This window comes from Nannobrachium achirus (assembly GCF_963921795.1).
Source record: "Nannobrachium achirus genome assembly, chromosome: 10".
NCBI lineage: Eukaryota > Metazoa > Chordata > Actinopteri > Myctophiformes > Myctophidae > Nannobrachium > Nannobrachium achirus.
The window spans coordinates 26,634,218-26,646,717 of record NC_137819.1 but is presented as its reverse complement, the minus strand read 5'-3'; the positions used below and the strand labels follow the sequence as shown (position 1 = coordinate 26,646,717).

General features: G+C 44.8%; 1 protein-coding gene across 1 annotated transcript in view; it reads left to right on the top strand.

Moving 5' to 3' along the window:
* The window catches only part of trps1 (trichorhinophalangeal syndrome I), a gene marked incomplete at both ends in the record, with an annotated part of 138,880 nt that overhangs the window by 26,908 nt on the left and 99,472 nt on the right, over positions 1-12,500 (top strand). The window lies entirely within an intron of this gene.

The following is a 12,500-nucleotide window of genomic DNA, read 5'->3' as shown; positions in this document are numbered from 1 at the left end:
AACTTGTTGTGCTTTTCATAAATTAACACCCGACTTGATCATATACCACAGTGTCGCACAACAAAGTAACAGATCCACAAGCTCCAAGCGCAAGCTTGTAGATCTACTTTTGCTACTGATTTGGACATATGAGGTTTCCACCCGGACAGAGACGATGTGTTCCTGAAGCCGGTAAAATGTCTCGCACGACAACACGAAGTTCTACCATCAGAAGAAAAGAGATGTATATTTATCCTGGAATGGCTTAAGCAATATGATTTGGACTCGTTTTAACAGATAAAAAGACGTCAATATGCCAGCGAAAACATATGTCTGCATTTATGTGCGTGTGTGTGTGTGTGTGTGTGTGTGTGTGTGTGTGTGTGTGTGTGTGTGTGTGTGTGTGTGTGTGTGTGTGTGTGTGTGTGTGTGTGTGTGTGTGTGTGTGTGTGTGTGTGTGTGTGTGTGTGTGTGCGTGCGTGCGTGTGTGTGTGTGTGTGTGTGTGTGTGTACTGTTACCTTACCTTGTGGAGTTAAACACCTCCAGATGCTGAACAAAGAGACAGTGGCCTCTCTGTTTGTCAGCACCAAACACGCACACGCAGGGACGTGCTGGGCCCCTGATTCAGCCCGGGAAAAAGAGTTGGAGAGGCCCTCATAATTGCGCGCTATAGAGAGAGATCTCTCTCTATAGCGCTGCTGCTACTCAAAGATTTGCCATTTCAGATCATGACAAGTGACAAGCCAGTGGGCCTATTACTGTACATGAGTTATATTTCGTCGTTGTCGGGTGGAAACCTTGTATGTCCAAAACCGTTTGTTTTGTATTCATCATTTTAAAAATGATTTAAACTAGTGAAAACAGCCGATCTAGAAACACACAACGCCTCGCACCGCGAGGCGTTGTGTGCTTGTAGATCTGCTGTTTTCACTACTTTTGTGCAACAGCCTTGTATGATGAAGCAGGGCTTTGTTTGCGAAAAAAATAATACATTTGAAACTTACTTTGTTGGCCGTCCAGCCCCCAAAATGGAACGAAGGCTGACATTTTGTTTAATTTTTTTTTGCTAATGGCCAGCCTGGACCGGCCGGGAATGAACCAGCCGTTCGGGAGTTGTCCCACTTTTCCCAATGGCCAGCACGTCCCTGCGCACACGCACAGACAGTCTCAGTCACACACGCTCTCTCTCTCTCTCTCTCTCTCTCTCTGTCACAGATGCACACACAAACGGTATAATCTTCTCTTTCTTGCTGATCCAGTCCACCTTTCTCCGTGAGTGCTGTCAACAGGCTCGCATCTGCCTGACATACTGTGCACCCTCAATCAGTCCCTTCCCCGATGGAAAATCAAGACACAGGATACGCCGGCTTGATGCAAGCCACGTACTGCACTTTGTCTGTCACATTAATTAAAGTCAAATTTGTTCGCCGTGTTTCACTGTACGTACTGTACTGAGGGCCTGACAGCAGCACGTGACAAAGACACATGCAACGGGGTTTCATCACTGCTGACTTTTACTAGTTGTCGATTTAGTCGACTATAGTCGCCTCTTACATATCGTTGCCGTCGGGCAGAAACCTCCTAATTAAGTATTTTTTTTTTACTAACGCCCTACTTGATCACACTACAGCAGGGTTCCCCAATAGGCGGCCCGCAGGCCATTTGCGGCCTGCGGGGGGCTACTGTCTGGCCCACACCAACCCCAGTAATAATGGTGGTATAAGAGCAGCAACAACGTTGTCGGCTGGAAATCTCGCTTTTTTTTAAAATTCTGTTTAGCTGTTTTCACTAGTTTAAATAATTTTAAAGATTATAAATTCAAAACGAACGGTTTTGGACATACAAGATTTTCACCCGACAACGACGATATCTGAACTGTCGCTGGAGTAGCGGGAACGCCGCCGTCGCCCCCTGCAATGTTGTGGCCCTCGGCTTGGTACCCTAGACATTATTCAATGTTGTGGCCCTCGGCTTGGTACCCTAGACATTATTCAATGTTGTGGCCCTCGGCTTGGTACCCTAGACATTATTCAATGTTGTGGCCCTCGGCTTGGTACCCTAGACATTATTCAATGTTGTGGCCCTCGGCTTGGTACCCTAGACATTATTCAATGTTGTGGCCCTCGGCTTGGTACCCTAGACATTATTCAATGCTGTGGCCCTCGGCTTGGTACCCTAGACATTATTCAATGTTGTGGCCCTCGGCTTGGTACCCTAGACATTATTCAATGTTGTGGCCCTCGGCTTGGTACCCTAGACATTATTCAATGCTGTGGCCCTCGGCTTGGTACCCTAGACATTATTCAATGTTGTGGCCCTCGGCTTGGTACCCTAGACATTATTCAATGTTGTGGCCCTCGGCTTGGTACCCTAGACATTATTCAATGTTGTGGCCCTCGGCTTGGTACCCTAGACATTATTCAATGTTGTGGCCCTCGGCTTGGTACCCTAGACATTATTCAATGTTGTGGCCCTCGGCTTGGTACCCTAGACATTATTCGGCCCTTGGGGAAAACTAATTGGGGAACCCTGCACTACACTACAGCATCACACAAAAGTATCAAAAGTAGCAGATCCACAAGCTCAAAGTGCGCCGCAAAGCGACACATTTTGAGCTTGTAGATCAACTTCCGTATTTCCACTATTTTGTGTTTTGAAAGCATATGATATAAAAAGAATTCATGACGATTACTCAAAAAAAAAAGAAAAGAAAAAAGACGATTAGGAAATAGTTCTGACAGGCCAGTCAGTCAGTCAGTCAGTCAGTCAGTCAGTCAGTCAGTCAGTCAGTCAGACAGACAGACAGACAGACAGACAGACAGACAGACAGACAGACAGACAGACAGACAGACAGACAGACAGACAGACAGACTTGGTCTGGCAGTCGGCCAGTAAAACAGACGGTCAGTCATGTCAGGGCAGGCAGTGATCCAAGGCTTTGTTAACAGTGCTTGGAATTGAGACTATTAAAGGAGTCTTTGGCTGCAGCTGTGTGGGAAATCTATGCAAACACTGTACAATGTGTTAATTTTATCTCTGAGATTGTAACAAAATATTTGATCAAATCCGTCCACTCTCTGAATTTTCTTTTTTTAATTTATCATTAAAAAATATAAAAATAACTTCCTCAAAGTGTGGAGTTCCAGAGCAGAACACTAGATATCTGTTTAAACACCTGAACGTGCCCAGAGTGCTCTGTCTGGTCTGTGGAATGTCAAATAAGAGCACTGTTTACCTACTGTATAACGTGCTGTTTTCACTGGTACACTTAAAATTTAAAATAATAAGTATGAACCCCCTGTCATATGCATAGCTATGTAGGTATTTGGCATAAATATTTTTTTTTATTGCACAGCCTCAGAAGGTAAAAAGAAAAGAAAATTCTACTGTAATTCAAATTTGACCCATCATTTTATAATGGACAATTTAGTTTTCGGGCAAGTGGGCACGACCTTTGGGACAGAACATGGCCTGTTCTTGCTCAACGGGTAAGTACAGTAAGTGCCTTGACCTTAGTGTCATCCTCTGTAACTGTTACACAACTGTGGTGGCTGCAGTTGGTCTACCTGCCTTTTGGTATAGGACCACTACCACATCCATCCCTTTATATTATAGCTCAAAAGTAGACCTTTCTGCGCTTGTGCGGCGAACACAGTTTCACATCACTGGGAGTACACCGTAAACAAAATTATAGAACCGTATCACCAACATATCAAACCGAACCGTGAATTTTGGGGCAATCAGAATTGAAGTTTATTGCTTTATGAAGTGTTTTCGTGGCCATGCTATCCTCATCCAACCTACACAGTAAAGCATCTCGGCAACCTTTTCAAAGCTATTCCACGAGAGAAATCAATTGAAAAGTCAGCGATGAGTAGCAAAATGGAATGTTTGCCTCCCGAATCACAAGTCTGCTTTACAATGTCATTGCAGAGGCAGAGTTGAGACACAAAAGGTTTTATTTGTGTGCTTGAGAAACCCAGCCTGCAACCAGGTGTTGTGTGTGTTTACCACATACCACAGTGGGACCCTGTGCTTTAGTGTGGAACAAACATAAACCCTACAGCTTGTCACCAGTTTTCTTCAATTTAACATCAATTTGTTTGGAGGAGATCTCTGTCTTTTCTTTTTTGGTAGTTCAGTGCCAGCTATTTTTGTGTTTTTACCTTTTGGAGGATGATTGTGCTCGTGCACACTGCCGTGCGTGGTCTCCGATTGGTTGCTGTGATGTCTACACCCTTACTGTGTGTGAGCGTGCAGTGGTTTCGCTTCCTTGTTAAATGTACTCTGCGTGACGATTGCACAAGTTCATGTAGGCGGGGCCATTTTTGCCTCTAGAACGGCGAGGAAAGCGCATTTCTTCTTCTGCAGTTAAATGGGACCGGATGGGGAACGGAATGTTTTGTTTCCGCGTTATTTAGTCTCCTAGCAACTATTAGCAGCCGAGGCTCAACCGAACGGTGCACAATGGCGATCTTAATACGCTGATAAAAAAACCCGCTATGATGGAGATCTCCTTCTTAGGCAGAACTTGTCTTACTCAGGGGGCAAAGGAAGGTGTGCTGCATTTGCCCCGACATACAAAGTTGTCCACCAGAAATATTATCTATGACCCAGTAGGATCACAACCTATATGGACCAAGCCCCCAGAACCCTGGGGGCGCCCTGAAACCAAAAGGACATGTTGGCCGTTTTGAGGTACTGCAGTTGGGTCTAATCTCATGAACGCGCATTTTGGCTCCACCCCCTCCACTCCAGACAGCTGAATCCTCTGTTCCTCTCCGGAGCGGAGAGCACCGCACCGCAGACCGCATTAAACCAGGAAATAACCATAGCGACTTCTTCTTATTACTTCTTATTCTGTGTTTATTAAATATAGATACCTTCCCGAATCTCTTAGTTACAACAATATTGTTCTTATAAAACTGTTGGTTTACTCATTAGTATTAGTTATTACGATTTTCGCGTTTTGTCATCTTGACAGAGGCTGTCTGCCATTGACTTTGCATTGGGTTCTGAAAAGTCCGATCTTTTTTTTAAATAGAAGCTTTACGTGAAATGTTAATGAAGATTTACTATCAAAATGGAATTTAAATGCGATACATACATGGTTTGATAACCCACAAGTAGGCGAAAGCCATTTCTGAGTAGGCCTGTCTGTCTCATAGTTATAAGTGGGTCTGTCTCATGGCCTGTCTCCATCACTCTGTCTGTGACACTTACAAATGCGTAATTAAATGTATTCATTTTGGACAAAGTGCATCTAATGCATAGAGTATATATATATAATATCTAATGTGGATTTCAAAGAATGTCTCTATATGTCAAGACACTGTCATCTAATAAAAATACTCTATTTCAGACTGTAGCTACTATATGAATTATATTTAAACTTGTTTCTGGAACAGAACACAACTCTAGGCTTGTCTAGAACAGACCAGTAACTTTAACTATGACTCGTTTCACCCAAGGAATCCATGCAAAATGCTAAGATTACCACACTGAATGACAACACAGGTTCATATTGTAAATCAGGGGTCTTCAACGTTTTCAGGCAACGGACCCAGATGAGATAGAGATGAAGCAGGGACCCCCACAACCTTTTCATAGATTCCATATAGTTTAATCGCCTGACCGCACAATCATCAGTGTATTTTGGATTCATGTCAATTTGTGTTTTCAGATATTTAACCACTTGAACCGTCAATACTTAATAAGCTTCACTTTCACTCTGTAATTAGTCTGCTCTTTTTCCCCTCTACACCAAAGCCCTTTGCCAAAAATAGCAGATCTACAAGCTCACAGTGAGCTTGCAGATCGGCTATTTTTGGCTAAAGTTCTCAGAATAAGGACACTAGGGTTCAAGTGGAATAGAAAAAAGTTTCTATCACACAAAGATTTGGAGGACCCCCTATAGTAACTCTGAGGACCCCCTAGGGGTCCCGGACCCCCTGTTGAAGACCCCTGTTGTAAATAATGGGAGAGTCCTAAATACCACTTCTATCCAAAGCAAGAACTTATGTCATGATAGTTGATAAACAAGTGAGCATGCAACATTGGAACTGGAGCACTCACTGTACACTCAATCAGTGTACAGTGATACAATTGTCAACCCACCTAAAATCATTTTCAGTTTATACAGCTGGAGATACAGACACCTGTTGCTGTACACATACTCTTATGGTAATGATTGCTATCAGAATATAGAGCTTTATTATAATTATACATTGTTCATACCATGTTGAAAATACATTTCTGAAACAACAGAATACATTCCCAGCCAATTCCCAGCCAGCCAGATCATCTTTTTGATCATATTCCATCTTTACAGCATACAAATGGAACCAAATTAACCAAATGTTGGTTCCATTTGTACACTGTCAGTATACACTTGTATAGACCCCACAGAGTCCCTGGAATCCACTTTGAGAACCACTGATCTATTTGAAATGCATTCTGTTTGTTTGTTTACAGTGGTCTTCAACGTTTTCAGGCCAGGGACCCCCAAACTGATGGGGAGATGGAGCAGGGACCCCCTACCTTGGGGGTCCCTGCTCCATCCAACATGCATGTACAAGTGCATGGCTGTACCACTTCCATTTATAAACATACCTTAATAACTGAGAACCAATGTCAATACTATCAATCTATCACTAACAATCTGTCAATTGCACAATAATCATGTATACAAGCTATTCAAAAGAGACAGAATCATGTCTTTTTGTTATATTTAAAGACAAATTATTATTTTTCTTTCTTTTTTTAAATAAAAAAAAAATATATATAACGTTTTTTTTTTTTTTTTCAACAATTTCGCGGACCCCCTGCAGTGTCCCCGCGGACCCCCTAGGTTAAACCATGAAATACACAATGGTTAATTAATTCAACGTGGAGTTACACTTCCAGGCGATGCCTCAGTCCAGCGGGACGTATCGTAAGATCGAATCCGAGCAGAGTGCTTCTCAACCGGGGAGAGGAGCTGTACTGGGCGGCGTTTCCCTTTCTTCCCCACTAGAGAGCGTTTCTCAACCGTCTAAACCAACAGAGCTCGTACTCGCGGCGCTCGTTCATGACTTGAGCCCCAGCGCGTTCACAGTGGCAGTGCTCGTTCATGACTTTGTGCCCAAGCGCGTCCATGAACAAATTCGATGACGCAAAATGCGTCACAGTAGACCCACTACGTCACGTTTTACTACCCGGATGGAGGGGTGAAAACGCCTCATGCGCTGGGTGAGCAACTCAATGCAAGTGGACGGGCGGGGATATATGTGTCCTCTCTATTAATATTATAACTCTATGATATGGACAACCCGGTCAATTTGTACAACAAAGTCCAATATGGCCGCCTCAATATTAGCCTCTATTAGTTTTAATGGGGGGTGAATAGGGCACATTTTTAAACTGAGGGATATTTCCACGAAACTTCACAGGTTGATCAATGGTATACATATGAACATTTTTTGTATTGCAAGTTTCCATGAAATCCAATATGGCCGCCACAATATGGCCGCCATAATGTAAGGACCCAGAAAATAGGTTTTGCCTCTAACTTCTGAACCAGATGAGCTAGAAACACAAACTTGGTGTCTATTTCATGGTGTCTGACCATGGGAGACTCAATGGAATAGCTATTTTTATTATTGGGTGTGTCTGGACCTTTATTGTGCATATTTGCAAGATGGTGGACTCCCAAAATAGAGCTTTAACATAATTTCTAACATGATTGTTGACTGCTTTTGCAAATACAAGCAATATGAATCCATTTGCTAAGATTTATGGCACAGAAGGGACTTATACCTGTATTATTCTTGAGTTTGGGATATGTGCAGAGCCTCCGGATACAGGCCGCCAAAACGTTCCCCAATGCGTCCATTTTCCTCCCCAAAATCCCCTACTCCCCCAGTCTCCCTGAGGGAGATAGAGCTCGACTGGACCTGCTTAACAACATAATCGGGGACGGTCCACACATCCCGGCCCTACCGGCCACGAGGTTCGCGACCCGGGGAGACCTAATACATTGGACACAGAACACGGCACTGGCTATCCTCAACACCTGGAGGGCGGCTTTAAACTGCCAGGGCCCCTCTCTGCTCCAGGGAAAGGGAGGGGCGAGGTCTTAAACCTTTCGGAGCACTGTGTCCTTTCCCCGGCACAAATTACCCTACTTAGCAAGGGCCTATCATTCATTCCCACCCTGAACACCACCCCTAGGCCAGACCGCGGGGTCATCCTCGAAGAAACCCGGTCCTATCATAGATCCCTTAGGCTGGCGGCTTTCTTCGGGGATGACTCCGCGGACCCCCAGTCCGCGTACACCCCCTATATGGCCAAGTCCACCTGGGAGCCGGAGCCTGAGCAAATCCCTGCACCCATACGGAGACTTATCCATAAGGACCTCCACTCTATTCGGACCCTCCCACCCCCCACCCCAGCACCACACAACCTTACCCGGGAGGAGGTGGGAGCCCTAAACTCCCTCAAAAGAGACCAACAATTGGTCATTAAGCCAGCGGACAAGGGGTCCGTGGTAGTTGTTATGGACAGGGCGCAATATGTGGCGGAGGGAGAGAGACAACTCAACGACACACGATACTATCAGAAAATCCCGGAGCCAAATTTCCCCCTAGCAGCCACAAAATTAAATTCCATTTTGAAAACCCTCTCCAACCAAAACTTCATTACCCGAAAACAATTAAATTACCTTTCGGGTGATGCACCACCACAACCCCGCACAATCTATTTCCTCCCCAAAATTCATAAAGATCCCTCTTCCTGGCCAGTCCCCCGTTCCATTCCCACAGGAAGACCGATAGTGTCTGACTGCGGGAGTGAAACGGATAGAATTTCCGAATACATAGACGGCTTTCTCAACCCGTCTACTCTCCACTCCAGCTACCTTAAGGACACATATGACTTCTTGGCCAAAGTCCGGGCCCTGTCCCTCGGCCCCACGGACCTCTTGTTCTCTATTGACGTGGCCTCCCTGTACACAAATATTGATTCGACACAAGGATTAGCTGCAGTGCGCAAGGCTTTCAATTCAAACCCCCAACCTGATCGCCATGATAATCTCATTCTGGAACTCCTCAGCATAGCCTTGCGCACCAACGAGTTCACATTCAATGGCCAAACATATTTGCAAGTGAAGGGGTCGCCATGGGCAAGAAATTTGCGCCAGTCCTGGCGGACCTTTTCATGGCCGAGTGGGAGGCGGGTGCCCTGGCGGGGTTCTCCTTGAAGCCCCTGGCCTACTTCCGCTATTTGGATGACATATGGGGTATCTGGCCCCACTCCCGGGAGGACTTTGCCCACTTCATGACCCACCTCAATGCCCACTCATTCAACAGAGGCTTACAGAGGGCGCGGTAGGATGGCTCCAGTGGTGCCACGCCCTTCTCGCAGAACACCTTGTCCAACGGGTACAGGAGACCTCACGAGCCCTAGGGGAGCTCCAACAGAACATCCCCTCCACCACTTGGAGAGGGACTTGCTCTCAAGCGGACCATTCCTTGGAGGACGGACTCAGTCTGGGGGTCATTAGGAGGGTAGAGGCTCTACTGCCCATATTGGGATGCCCGATTGTACCAGAGGACACACGACCCACGACCCAACTCCCCCCTCCCCCGGGACTGTCACACCCGCAGAAGGGGTCCTCCAAAAGGCCAGGGAAATCTGCAGAGGCAACATTCTTCCAGAAGGCTACACAGACAAGCTTCTTATCCTTAAGGGGTGTTTCACACCAGTGAACCCCAGTCCCCAAATTCAACAGAGGCTTTAAGACGTTAGCAACTTACTAATAACTCCTCTTGGTGTTCAAGTTGTGATCAGTGGTCTCTTTAAGGATGATGAAAAAAGTAAACTAAAACCAACGTTGGCTTATATTGATTAAAAGTGTCTATTTAGTAGCAGGTGACCTAGCATGTTTCTTGACCAGGTAATTCTTCTTTGATGCTTTAATTGATTAGAGTGATCACTAACCAGCACAGAACAAGTTTGACACTCAGTTCACTGTCCATTTGCAAGCTCAAATGTTAGAAAGGCCACACTGCTCTGACTTAATTGTGTGTATTGCCAGGTCACACTGACCTTTATAAATACCAGCTGTACTGATTGGTCTCTGTCATTGCTGACAGTTTTTACTTTTATCCTGACCACCTAAGTTTGTTCTGCTCACTCCAATTATGCTGTGTGTCGATGAGCTCTTCCCTCTATACATCCTGGATGTATAGAGGGAAATGAGGGCTAAAATACTTATATAGTTATATTTAAAATATAGGCTATATCACCTTTAAGTCTCTTGTGGTCAGAAACCAAAGAGACCACAATTTATACCATTGATCAACCTGTGAAGTTTCGTGGAAATATCCCTCAGTTTAAAATTTTGCCCTATTCACCCCCCATTAAAACTAATAGAGGCTAATATTGAGGCGGCCATATTGGACTTTGTTGTACAAATTGACCGGGTTGTCCATATAGGTTGTGATCCTACTGGGTCATAGATAATATTTCTGGTGGACAACTTTGTATGTCGGGGCAAATGCAGGTTTCCTAAAAAAAGGCTGGTTTGCCCCCTGGGTATCTTACAATAAATGCGGCAAATCTCTGTGAGCGCGCGTGCGTGCGTGTATGCGTAGATGTAATCCGCGTATCTCGAGAACCGTTTGTCCCACCGGCTTCAAATTCGGCACGCGCGTTCCCCGCCGCAGCCCGGAGTGCCGGGCCCGGCCTCGACCCGACACGGCGCACGGTTTTCCCGAACCGGCGCAAAACGTTCTGAATCACCGGTGATTGTTGACACCAGGCTTTTTCGGAGGAAACCGGTGCTGACAAGCGCTGACTCATTGTGACATCACTTCATAAAAGACTGACATCACGTACGCCACATGAGTCAACAAAAAATGCCATGGTTACGTATTGAATGTCATCAGTATGACGTGTTCTGATGTCACAGATCCAGCTGCTGACATCTGTGTATTCTGCTTAAAGAAGAAACAAACAAAAAGCGACAGAGATATTCATATATGGGCATAAAAGGACACATACAGACAGATACAGAGATCTCCATATATGGGCATAAAAGGGAAACAGACAGACAGATACAGAGATCTCCATATATGATATCTCCATATATGGTCATAAATGGACAAACATATGGTCAAAACGGGTCTTATGACACAGACAGATACAGAGATCTCTATATATGGGCATAAAATGGACACAGATAGACAGATATCTCCATATGGGCATTCTGACATCACTTCTGCTGACTCATTCTGACATCACTCCTGTACCTTGCACTCTATAGAGATCGCCTAACAACCGGAGGGGCATCATTTCCCACGGGTGGAAAAGCAAGCAGGCTGCGTATTATTGCTCAAGATGAAGACAGACAGATACAGAGATATCCATATATGGGCATAAAATGGACGCAGACAGAAATATATCTCCATATATGGGCATAAATGGACACAGGCAAACAGATAAATCGGGTTTGCGTTAAAGGGTGGGGCATTCATTCCCTATTTACATCGTTCCCAAGTAGGCCGGTCCCCGACTAGACGATTGGCCGCCCGAAGGGCAGAGATCTCCATATATGGGCACAAAAGGGACACAGACAGACAGATACACAAAAGGGACACAGACAGACAGATACAGAGATCTCCATATATGGGTATAACATGGACACAGAGAGACAGATATCTCCATATATGGGCATAAATGGACACAGGCAAACAGATGGTCAAAACGGATCCTATAATGGGGTTTGCATTAAAGGGCGGGGCATTCATTCCCTATTTACATTGTTCCCGAGTTGGCCAGGTTGCCGACTCTGGCCCTTTGGGCGGCCGAGCTTCTAGTTTACCAAAATCATAAACCACTGTCAGTAAAAGTGTTAATCCTGTCGTTTCAGTTTACAGTTTACAGTTTAGGCATTTAGCAGACGCTTTTAATCCAAAGCGACTTACAATAAGCAGGTAATACATCACTATAATAAACAAAATAACATGTCAGAACATCAACAACAATATAACAAATGCATATGAATATCAATCTAAAAAACAATATAATCAGTAAAGAAAAAAAAAGGATTCTAAAAACCTAAAAAACAAATGCTAACTAGCTTCATGTTTGGTCATTGAGTGTTTCAGTAGTGCTATGGGTTTAGGTGGAGTCTGAAAAGGTGAGTCCTCAGTCCACGGCGAAAGCTAGCGAGTGAGTCCGTTGTTCTAAGTGCGACAGGGAGTTTATTCCACAGCTTGGGGGCCAGGAGGGCAAACTGTCTCGGACGAGTGGATTTTTGTCCTGGGGCTTTTAGCTTCCTACACCAATGTTGAAAGAAACAACATCCTTTAATGGATGGTGCCAGGGCATTCCATATTTTGGTGGCAGAGCAGATCATGGTCAGGTATTGAGGCTATTGAGGGCACTCTCATTGACTAATTTAAATACCAATCCCAGTGATATTTCCACTATGCAGTACAGTATATCCACATGCGTGTGTGACGTCCTCCTTGTGCAT